Raw genomic sequence first — 13,149 nt, 5'->3', positions numbered from 1 at the left:
GCATCTTTGCAAATCTGCAACAGCTTCCACTTTTCGCGAACCGGTTGCAAATGCGCAGTGATGCGACCTTCTTTCCTGCCTTCGCAATGGCCACGTCGGCGCATCGCAATAGGTGACTTGCAGGCCAGTAGCGGAAGGGTTTCGCAAAAAGGAGTTGAGATTTGCACGTGCATCGCTCAAGGGTGGTGCGCGAGGAGGGGCTCCATTCGGACCGTAGGGGACCGGTCGGCGTCGGCAACTGGCGTGGACCAGTTGTTCCGGTCGTTGCCGGCTTTTCTTCTGGATGAACGTCCCGCGTTCCTTGACAGTAACAGGGTTACGTGCTGCGCTTGATCGATGCCGACAATAGTTTATCCGGGAGACAGAGGTAAACAGTTAGAGTCTGTAGCTCTGCTGGCCTAGTTACCCAACACGATGACCTTCTCATTGTTCACAGATAACTCCCAAAACCTCGACCGTAGTCAGTTTACCATCCGTCAAAGTGTTTACATCGTTTATCGAGGTTATCACTCCGAACTCGGAAGAGGGGTATCGTCCTAGCCAACAATTTAATTCTGGCCTTAAGATCTCGTACACAATAAACAGCATCTCTTTGGTTTATCCGTGTATCTTTAGTTCAACGTCTCCACATCTTATCTCCATTAATGAGCATGATATAGGACACAGAAAGACTTAGAAACTGACACCGCAAGCGAATTAACTGTAAATAAATAAAGGTATATTTCTAATACTAATATTTTGTTTGTGAAAAACTTTGGACAACAATATTCCAGAAGTCATTCTACAGATATACTAGTGTTACTATGTCTTCCTTTCAAATCACATACATACTTTTATTGATAAACACAAAGAATAAACAAAAACTTTTTTCTATCTAGTAAATTGTCTTTCTAATGCGTAGCTTCTCAAACTACTTTCCCTTTGCGTGAACAGGATCAGCCTAAGTGTACTCCAAATTTCTTCGAACCATAGTTTTACTACAAAATTCTCATTCAGACAAACTACGTACATTTAATGATTTTGTAGCTACTCGCAAAAGATATTTAAGAATGAAATTAGGGAAATCTCTGAATGTTATGCTGGTTATAGGGTTTCATGACCCATCATTAACAACGATGGAATGCAGGAACAATGCACCGGCAATACAAAAATATTGTAGTACATTAAAACTGATATCAATCTTAGTGCAGAAATGAGTCATTAATAATTACTTTCGTGCAATTTGTGAAAGTGAGATGGCTTAGCGACCGTGGATTAAATAACATACACGAAAGGTGCTATTGTTTACTTGCAATTATAAGAATAAATTTTAGCTTTATGTGCTTGAATACTGTAATGTTCAGACACAGATGCTAGTGGTAAACATATCGAGCAGTGGCGAGGTCGAGACACTGACCTCCTATACCGAAAGTTAACATCTACATCTACATCAGTACTCCGCAAGCCACCTGACGGTGTGTGGCGGAGGGTACTTTGAGTACCTCTATCGGTTCTCCCTTCTATTCCAGTCTCGTATTGTTCGCGGAAAGAAAGATTGTCAGTATGCCTCTGTGTGGGCTATAATCTCTCTGATTTTATCCTAATGGTCTCTTCGCGAGATATACGTAGGAGGGAGCAATATACTGCTTGACCCCTCGGTGAAGGTATTTTCTCGAAACTTCAACATGAGCGTCTCTCCTGCAGAGTCTTCCACTGGAGTTTTTCTGTCATCTCCGTAACGCTTTCGCGATTACTAAATGGTCCTGTAACGAAGCGCGCTGCTCTCCGTTGGATCTTCTCTATCTCTTCTATCAACCCTATCTGGTACGGATCCCACACTGGTGAGCAATATTCAAGCAGTGGGCTAACAAGTGTACTGTAACCTACTTCCTCTGTTTTCGGATTGCATTTCCTTAGGATTCTTCCAATGAATCTCAGTCTGGCATCTGCTTTACCGACGATCAACTTTATATGATCATTCCATTTTAAATCACTCCTAATGCGTACTCCCAGATAATTTATGGAATTAACTGCTTCCAGTTGCTGACCTGCTATTTTGTAGCTAAATGATAAGGGATCTTTCTTTCTATGTATTCGCAGCACATTACACTTGTCTACATTGAGATTCAAATGCCATTCCCTGCACCATGCGTCAATTCGCTGCAGATCCTCCTGCATTTCAGTACAATTTTCCATTGTTACAACCTCTCGCTATACCACAGCATCATCCGCAAAAAGCCTCAGTGAACTTCCGATGTCATCCACAAGGTCATTTATGTATATTGTGAATAGCAACGGTCCTACGACACTCCCCTGCGGCACACCTGAAGTCACTCTTACTTCGGAAGACTTCTCTTCATTGAGAATGACATGCTGCGTTCTGTAATCTAGGAACTCTTCAATCCATTCACACAATTGGTCTAATAGTCCATATGCTCTTACTTTGTTCATTAAACGGCTGTGGGAAACTGTATCGAACACCTTGCGGAAGTCAAGAAACACGGCATCTACCTGGGAACCCGTGTCTATGGCCCTCTGAGACTCGTGGACGAACAGCGCCATCGTCTTTATCGAAACCCATGCTGACTCCTATAGATTTCTAGTCTCCAGAAAAGTCATTATACTCGAACATAATACGTGTTACAAAATTCTACAAATGATCGATGTTAGAGATATAGGTCTATAGTTCTGCACATCTGTTCGACGTCCCTTCTTGAAAACGGGGATGACCTCTGCCCTTTTCCAATGCTTTGGAAAGCTACGCTCTTCTAGAGACCTACGGTACACCGCTGCAAGAAGGGGGGCAAGTTCCTTCGCGTATTATGTGTAAAATCGAACTGGTATCCCATCAGATCCAGCGGCCTTTCCTTTTTTGAGCGATTTTAGTTGTTTTTCTATCCTTCTGTCATCTATTTCGATACCTACTATTTTGTCATCTGCGCCACAATCTAGAGAAGGAACTACAGTGCAGTCTTCCTCTGTGAAACAGCTTTGGAAAAAGACATTTAGTATTTCGGCCTTTAGTCTGTCATCCTCTGTTTCAGCACTATATTGGTCACAGAGTGTCTGGACATTTTGTTTTGATCCACATACCGCTTTGACATAAGACCAAAATTTCTTAGGATTTTCTGCCAAGTCAGTACATAGAACTTTACTTTCAAATTCATTGAACGCCTCTCGCATAGCCCTCCTCACACTACATTTCGCTTCGCGTAATTTTTGTTTGTATGGAAGGCTTTGGCTATGTTTATGTTTGCTGTGAAGTTCCCTTTGCTTCCGCAGCAGTTTTCTAACTCGGTTGTTGTACCACGGTGGCTCTTTTCCATCTCTTACTATCTTGCTTGGCACATACTCATCTAACTCATATTGTACGATGGTCTTGAACTTTGTCCACTGATCCTCAACACAAATCTGTACTTGAGACAATACTTTTGTGTTGAGTCGTCAAGTACTCTGAAATCTGCTTTTTGTCACTTTAGCTAAGCAGAAAAGTCCGCGATTGAAATACCTCTCCCCATGCCTTGGTAAGGGTTTTCCGTGGTTTTCCTAAGTTGGTTTAACCACGTACGGTTTATTTCTTCCCACATTGTCAATTCTACGCTCCATCTCTGAAGACTGCTACGTGAACTGACCTCTAACCTCTGTCATCGAAAATGTGATATAAGTTTGTCTTCATATTGCGTACATATGGGCAAAACCTTGTACATAGTAGATACTAAATTACAAGGGGAACATACCATATCAGTTCTAATGTAGATAATATTTGTGTATTCCCAAGTGCATTATTCCTGCATTTCATCGTTGTTAATTATAGGTCATGTAACCCCATAACCAGTACAATACTCATAGATTTCCGTAATTTCATTCTTAAATATCTCGTGTGAGTAGTTACAAAATCATTAAATGTAGTTTATCTGAATAACAATTTTTATACGAAAATCATTTTTAGAAAAAATCTGAAGGGCACTTAGGCTGAGCCTGTTCACGCAAAAGGAAAGTGATTTGAGGAGCTATGCATTAGGAAGTCAGTTTACTAGATGCAAAAAGGCTTTTGCTTATTCTTTGTATTTATCAATGAAAGAACGCATGTGACTTAAAAGGGCGACACAGTAACATTCTAACATATCTGTAGAATGACTTGAGGAATATTGTTGCCCAACGTTTTTCACAAACAAATTAGTAGTATGGAAATTTGTATCGATACAAACGTCAATACAACATTAAGGCAGAAAACTGTAACAGAAATCTTTCTATTGTATCTATCTAAGAGACTAATTTTCCACACCATTTTCAACATAATCTAACTGCAAGAGAACGTACGCAGGTTTACGTTTTTATTTTATTTGTGTCATACTGTTCCACAGTGGACCGACGGAACAAACCACTACTCTGGCAAAGAATAGCAACGTGTTTTCAAGTCTGCACGAACTAAAACGGACAAAAGGGTAAATAAAAGTAATAAAATAAGTCGTTTATGTTTTTAATTGCTGAATGAAATGTGAGTGGCCGTATTCTGTCTTGTTTTTCTCCAGACCAGTTAACGTATTCGCTATATTTTCCTTCTGTACTGCTGCTATACGTTAATCTGTTAATGTCGTTACTTAATTCGGTAAAAAAGTAACGACTATTAATTGGGCTGAATTTTCTGAAGTACCATAAATTCTTTACTACATCATTATTATTCTTATTGCTATTATTGTCTACAGAGCTAACGGCGCTTATCTTGCCATTTGAAATAAATGCATAAAGAAATAGTTTTAGAACAGTGCAGCTGTAGTACCGGCACCGATACAGGCAAAAAAATTGTTTCATTACATGCAATTAAAGTTGTTACCACATAACAAAATTCCATATATGCCAGATACTTAACGTTTATGAAGAGAAACATTATCTGTTGAGTTATGAAATAGCCTTGACATTCCTGGTAACACATCTGAGGCGTTCCGACAGAAGGTAATACAAGCAGGTTAGAGAAAGAAGTTTTTTGTCTCTCCCTCTGCAGTTCCTTGATAATTTCTGCTGTTTGAGAAAGCCTATAATTCACAGCAGATGATGCCACCTAATAGTCTGTTGCAGTGCACAATCCAAAATGACTCCCGACAGTGTGACACCACAATAAACTGTGAACGCGATGGCACAGTAACTAAAGTGTTTCGTATGGGTTCCAAGCAAAGAAGAAACTTAGAATGTTTCGTCAATATCAAGGTCATTAGAATAGAAATATTAAGAAAGAAATCATTGGAGGTATTTTTTAAGGAACAGGTCGTATCTTATCATTCCCATTCAGCTGCTGCAGCATCTATAATGGCTTTGTTGTCGACAAAGCTTCGAAATCCATCCATATTTCCATTATTTACAACAAATTACTTGCTCCCCATATGCTTGCAAATGTATCTTTTGTTCTCCACTTGCAAGCAAAAGAGTCGACCTTCTGCGTATCTTAGGCATTTGCATGTATTTCAGTGCTCTGGGTAGCGGCTTTGGAATTTCTAGTGACACAGCGCTTTTCCACTATTGTGCTCCGCCCTGATAAGAAACAAAGTTTGTTTTATTCGTAATACATTGTATAATATACAAAGTGAACTGCCATCTTTAGAATAACTAGTACGTTTCTTCTACTTTCAGTTTATACAAGAGTATCAGACACGAAAAAAAGCTAAATTTGAAAGATGTATGCCAGGAAGCAGTTTATTATTGCGTTTTAATGGAATTTTCACATTTCTACATTTGCATTCACCGTAACATTCTGGTAACAAGCGCTTTTATTTTTCTGATGTTGTAAAGAAGTCCCTCAGTACAGAATTAAAGACCAGACGATAAGTATATACACTGAAACGTAAGAGGTGGGTTAGTGTACACGATCCTGCTAAGAACATAAACGGAAATCATTCTGGAACAAGCTGTACGCTTCGTCGTTGGCAAGCAGCTGATACGATGGTTGTCACATGTAAACCGTTACCTCTCTACCTGTGACGCACTGTACGAGAACGGACTCTTTCTATTTCTATCAATCTACTGATTGGTAGTAATGCTGGACATCGGTAGCAATGATCTATCTCACTAAGGAACCTAACGCCTTTATACCAATATCCTGTGATCTGATACCGTTATCTTTCTGCGTTTCCAACAGAGGTTAGGAAATCTCGCATCACGGGTTGCAGGATGTTGTTGATTCTGTAATGTATATCTTAAATACGTCATATGTTTGCCAATATTGGAATGAAGTAGTCGATCGGATGAAAGATGACAAAGGGCAAAATGAAAATCATATCTAGCACTGACAATATGAAGTGTAAGGTCTTTGGAGATGCCAGATGGAGGGGTAATACCTCCAACTCTTATCTGCAAGATCTAGCGGCTGCTGTTGAGAATGGTCTCAGTGCGAAGGAGGCAAGGTTGCTTATGTCTGCAGCAGTGTCCCAAGCCACCATCCACGATTCTTCACCGCTATGCGACTTAATTCTGCAAGTTGCAATCCAACACTGTACAACAGTATACGCTGCCGCATCGATTTGGTCCGATGACTCATATGTCACCTTCGGGATAGTAGGTGTACTGATAACGGTTTCATTGTTGTCCACCAACAGACAGTGCAGTGGCATAGCTACCAGAGTGCCATCTGTGTCTACCCTTTAATAGCGAATGATCACAGCCGGAAATTTCAGTATGGTGCAGCTGCGTGAAGCAAGCAGGCAACCATGTTACGAAGACGCAATCGTGCTTCCTACAATCACCTGAGCGAGTTTGAGAGCAATGAAATTGTGGTCTTCCGAATGGCGGGGTGGTCCTTTAGGAGAATTTCCACACAAGTTGGACGTGCCGCATCTGTTATGGAACGATGCTGCTGTCAGTGGTCACATGAAGTCACACACCCGTAGACGAGGTTCTGGACGTCCACGCAGCACAGACGCCTGTCACCATCGTCATATTACAAGGGCAGCAGTGGCAGATAGTACAGCTACCACAGCACAGGTAAGGGGGCTTATCTGCCAAGCGCTGTCATCACTGTTGAGAATCGGTCATCAGCAGTGGAACTATGGGCACGGACACTTCTAGCCCATCTTCCACTCACGCCGCAGCATCGACGTGCACGTCAGAGTATCACTTGGAAGTTGGAATGGCGCGCCGTGGTCTTCAGCGACGAAAGCAGAGTCTGCCTGCAAGCAAGTGGTAGTCGTTTGCGCGTACAACGCAGTCCTGGGTATACAACAGGATGGAAGTAATGGAGGTGCCACAAAAACCTGAATAACGAAATTTCAAAGATGAGAACTGTTTATGATCTCCTTAAACCGGTTTTTAAACAAAACTACAGTCGCTGAGATGTCGTAAATAATGTGAAACACGTCTGGTCCAAACAAAGCTTTATAGAACCACAAAATACGGAGTAACTTGTGTGTTATTTGAATTACATTTATTCTGCGGTCTGTACCATGGGGAGTAAGAGTGTACTTTTATCAGGTTGGAAAGAAAAAGGAAAAAAAGTTTGCCGGCCGCGGTGGTCTCGCGGTTCTAGGCGCGCAGTCCGGAACCGCGCGACTGCTACGGTCGCAGGTTCGAATCCTGCCTCAGGCATGGATGTGTGTGATGTCCTTAGGTTAGTTAGGTTTAACTAGTTCTAAGTTCTAGGGGACTGATGACCTAAGATGTTAAGTCCCATAGTGCTCAGAGCCATTTTGAAAAAAAGTTTTCACAGTTTAATCAGAGACACTTGGCTTTCTTGCTATAGTTATGCTGTGGCAAAGTTTTGCAGTGTCCGATGCCAGTGGCAGAAATAAGCACGTCCCAAATCTGATCCTCATCGACGCTTCGCAGTCACATTTTCTGGTGAGAACCTCTACCGTGGCACTGGTCCAGTGAATGACGATCACTAGCGCGTCACTCTCTCGAAATAACGGAAACTTCTTACTACTAAAATCTCCTCGCTTAAGCGGAGAGGCAACTCTGTGTAGAGATAAAAAAGATCACGAACAGTATACTCCCTATGACTCTACAGAAGTAACCATTCCTTCACTCAGTAACCTAGCCGATTGCAGATGATTTTGACAACTATTACATATGGCAGAAAGTAGCACTGTACAACACGTACTAGGTTGTTGACGTCTTTTCTCCAAATTCAAACCGTAATAGAACAGAAAAGATTTTTGTATGTATGTCAATCATTAATTCTGGCAAACACCATATATTTTTACTTCACATTCTTTGCTTTATATTTTGTTAAAAATCTTAGTGCCCCGAAGTATATTTACATTCAGGTGTGATTTCCATTTCTGATAAAGGTATGTTTTTGATTTTTATAAGACTAAAAAACTTTGTGCTCACTTTTCCTCATTTCTTTTATTATGTACTCTCGTTTCACATTTTATCTGCTGGCTGTATGTAGAATCTTAAGTACTGACGTAAGGATCATCAGTTTTCCAGATGATTTATTTGAGTGTTATATTGAATCAGTGGTCAGACTGAAACGAAATAGTAAGGTATCGTGTATATGAAAAACTGGATACATCCTATGAATAGGGAAACCTTTCACAACTGAAGAGAAATACAGTTACCTAACACAGTGTCTTGCTGACAAAAGCCCGTTAATTAAAGAGTACGTCCACATCCGGGCACCGCGGTCGGAGGAAGTGCCATGAAAAACGTACTGCAAATTCTGACTGGTGGGGGATGAATGTGGTAGTGGGAGTGCGTCTGAATTTCATTTTTGTAATTTTCTTGTACTCGTATAACTCGAAAACTACAACCTCTAGTAAAAGCATATCCCGGGACGAAATTAAACTACATTAAATTTCCTAAAAATGGTCGTATTCATTTTTCCTGTAGGAATTAATAGCTTGCGCTAAGAGAGCGAGAGAATGCTGAAAATATCTTTATAGGCCTATTGGAGGTAGTTTCCGATGTGATAGACCAGAAGTGTGCTGCACCAAACGCCTCGATTTCCGCTCACCACTGTGGTACGTTGTAAACAGTTATCGTTTGTAACGTGTTTGTGTTACGTGGCACCCTTTTGAGTACGACGGGACGTTAAACCATGATCTCCCTTCCTTTCTTCCTTCTTTTGTGCAGTTTGGAGGAGGGGCTTGTTTGTGTAGCAGCTGTGCTGGATAAACTTAAGTAAGAAATTGTGTAAGAGATGCTGTGTCATGATACTGTCTAAGCGTTGTCGACACTGAGAGCAAACTGTATTAATTTTGTAAACAACCTTATTGTGTAATATTGATGTAGTCTCCCAAAAGTCATTATCCTTTCGAAATCTAGTTTTACAAATTTAAAATAAAGGTAAAAATTTACAGCAACAAGACATCTAGGAGACTATTGGAGTGCTGGTAGACACAACCCGCAGGTGCGTGGATGATCCACCTCCACATTATAAACATAAACTGAATATGTGTGCTCCAAAGTGTGGCGCTAGGCAACAAAGTGAATTCAGAATGCCAATAGAAGTCCACGATTCATTGCCACAATTGAAACCTGATAATACATACAAACTGTGAATTTTAATTTTCAAAGGCGTCGGAAGCTCAATTCGAAAATGACACGGACGTGGAAGGGAAGTTATACACAAATGAACGTAAGTCCTCCTGTTAAAGTTACTTTTCCTCCCACACAGCATTCAGTGAAGTAACAAACGAAGTAGCGATGTGCACCCAGCTATTCTCTTTAGCGAGAGGCGGTCGCGCCTCTTTAGGAACCGTGGAGAAGAACGTGCCGCGCTTGCCGGTGAATTCAATATCGCGGCACAGGAAGGCATCTCTGCCTTCTTGCAGCGCACATCCTTTTTAAAGTTGGAAATGTACGACCTCCGCGCGACTGATGGTGGCGCCGGCAGCTAACCCGGCGGTTCCGCAGCCAACACCCTGTACACTTATAGTCAGGGCACTTGACGACTTCGGTGCGTGTTTTCTTCTCTAAAGAACTTCCATTATCTACGAACTTATTTTTCCTGTTCCGTAATAGTCGATAGCTAAAAACATTTCTAAGAGTCAGACAGCATGCCCTGGAATTTTGTCCTTTGCTCTTCATTCCACTGTTATTTGCAGTAATAACCAGTCTACGATAATGAGGAAGTTTTTTGTTCATTGTTACTCTCGGTTGAGGAATATAAATTTTCCACAGTAAAATCGATGCAGACATCTTCACGAAATTCATTTTATTTGGAACGTTCGTTGCGCAGTCTGAGTATTACGGCGCAAATTCAAGCGGGAACGTGAGAGCAGAGGAGGCTGTGAAGAAGACGTCAGCCAATTGTAAGCTGACCGACCTCTCTCCAGGACAACGTGACAGCAGCGGCCTCTATGCAAAGAGGACATAAGCGCCGTATCCGACTGGTCGCGGCTCAGTTCATAGTCATTTCCTTTGTACTATGTAACATTGTCTACACTGAGGAAACTTGCTTGTTTTGTTTATCGCCCTTTTCTTGCGACACATTTGTTCAACACAATGTTAAGTCTTGTAATATTTTCCATTTTGTAATGAAACTCATTAATCCGATTTGTTTGAATGTTGTGTAGCGATTCGAGAAAGCAGGTTTCCTGGACATCCCATATTCGACGACTAGGCAGGATTCAGAATTGAGAATGTTTCTTCGTTCACATTCCACAACGCAACGTGCAGTTACGCGCACCACCGGCTACATCATTTCCTTCCCTACTCTTTCTCTTTTACGTGATGCATAAATTCCTCGAGCTGACAGTGTCCACTGAAGTTTGTTAATATTTCTGTAACGCTCAGGCATCGACCAAACAGAGCAGACAAAATGTTTTGTTCTTACAACTTCTTTAATTGCTTCAGAATTTCAGTTTCGTAAGGATCCAGTTTTATCATCCGTTACTAAGAATGATCGCCTGTCCACAATTAGGCATTCATGAAGTGCGTTCGTGAATAGCTACGGACATATTGATGCGTAGTTAAGAGGAGACTCCACGTTGAACCTTCAATTTTTTAAAAAAATCTTTAAGGTTATTTCAGTAAGATCCCAAAAGATTTGACTGTATTAGAGACCGTGATATACTGAAAGCTGCAACCGAGGATCACACCGTATCTGTCTGTGATAGACTTGCAATTACTGGCAAGAAGCACTGATGACAGATGAAACTTTTCACGGTGTCACATGACCAAAAAGATTCCCCCCATCGCCCCCCCCCCCACACACACACACAGACACACACAAAAAGTACTTTTGGTACATGAAGCAGTTTCTCAGTTCAGTATGGGTATTCTGACATTGACCTCTCAATATATATATTCTTTACTGTCGTTTCTTTTTAACAGTATCAGCTTATTCCCAAGAATTAGCAGCTTTCGCTCAGTTAATACTAGGCACAAATCCAGTCTACGTTTGATTCGCACTTCCTTGACTCTTGTCCAGAAAGGTGTTCAGAGTACTTCTGCATACATTTTCAATAAGGTACCACAAGAATTAAAAAATCTTAGCAGTAATCTATGCAGTTTCAAATCGAAACTGAAGAGTTTCCTCATGGATCACTCCCTCTCTTCTGTCGAGGAGTTCCTTGAAAAATTAAGCTGATTCCTGTGTTTTATTGTTGACTGCGTTTACATAAACTTATGGCTTGTCTTTTTTGGATCCATAAACGTTTTATTTTATCTGTTATTATTTTATGTTTTAATTTCATGTACTAACACGTTCCATGACGTTGGAGATTTGCTCCTCAATTTGGCCCTAGGGAACTGGACGTGTAAAATAAAATAAGAAAATAAATAAAAATAAAACATTTGACGACTGAAGGAAGCAGGAGTCCCAGCACTCTTTTATCGCCCTCGGAGAAAGAGCTCTGCTTGTGTAAAGATCAACGACGGATAAATCAGTTCACAAGATGCTGCCTACAGAAGAAAAAATTCAGGAAAAAGGCTACCCTGGTCTTAAGATTATAACCAGGAGCCTCACAGGGGCAGGAAAGGAAAACATGTGGTTCTGGTGAATTTTGATGAGTATATGTCTTGTACTAGCGCTCATTTTTTAATACAATTTAAAAATGCGTTTTCCCGTAAGTTCGTTGTTGTAAGTTCAGTGCCAACCATGTTATCTAAGTATCAACAAATCTCAAAGAAATTATCCCAGGAATTAGTCTTGAGGTATTCGCATACTTCGATGTGTTACTACTGTCGAAAATTTAGTTTGTCTATTGTACGTATTATGACATTTATGTACCGATAATTCAAGAAAATCTAAATTTGAGACTTGAAAAACTACTGAATGTAAATTAACAACATTTATCATAAAATTAATGCAGAGACCTGCTGAACGGTGTCTTGTGAGTGTATATAAAAATAAGAAAATTGAGGCCTGAGAACCAAAAGTTAGTTTTCAAAAGTTCCACCAAAAGTCATATTAAAAATTCAAAACTCAGAAACCAATGAAGTTCTGTACTTCAAACTTGGGTATTCCTACATCTTAACGTGACTGATATGCTTTTAAAACTCGGTTGAAATTGGCAAAGTAGAAGAAAAGCTAAATGTTTGTGTTGAGTCTTCCCTTAAATCCGACTACGAGGACTCCTGGAGGAACCACCTGGTCAACTCCAGGCAATTGGCTTCATTCGCATAAAATAGGAAGAAATATAAAGAGAAAGAAATCTTCGTTTGAATGCTACTACCGAGATTAAAATACGAGGAAGCCACACGATTGTTACTTGATTAATGTGAGCGCAAGAAGGAGTGATCAGAAGCATGTGGCCATAGTCATCAAATCGCACCAAGACCAACAGCTGAAATCTCGGTGACTAACTACCGAAGAAACGGTGTGTTCAGATGGTGCAAATTTAGCATTCCTAAGAGGCCTCGGAGAGAACCGCTGCGCATGGGTTTCTGATGATGCGGCCTTCCGAGATTCACTGTTCTTTTCCAACCTCTTCAGAGTATCATCTACACACAATGTCCTAACTGTTTGTTGTATCTATTCTAATCACAGTGGTTTCCCTGCAGTTTTCCCTCCTATAACTCCATGCGGAACCACAAGCACATCTCAAATGCTTATTTTCGCTTCTTTTCCGATTTTCCCATAGTCCACAATTCGCTTCGATCCTATGCTCTTCTCGGTGACATTCACAGTTTTCTTTCTGAGGCATGTTCTCTGTGACCGGGCAAATTTGCTTCGTACGACTACATTCTTGCTTCGCTTTATTATGCTGCCAAAGTAGCGTAATTTCTTCATAC

Source organism: Schistocerca nitens, chromosome 6 (assembly GCF_023898315.1).
Source record: "Schistocerca nitens isolate TAMUIC-IGC-003100 chromosome 6, iqSchNite1.1, whole genome shotgun sequence".
NCBI classification, from domain to species: Eukaryota; Metazoa; Arthropoda; class Insecta; order Orthoptera; family Acrididae; genus Schistocerca; species Schistocerca nitens.
This window is presented reverse-complemented; position numbering follows the sequence as displayed.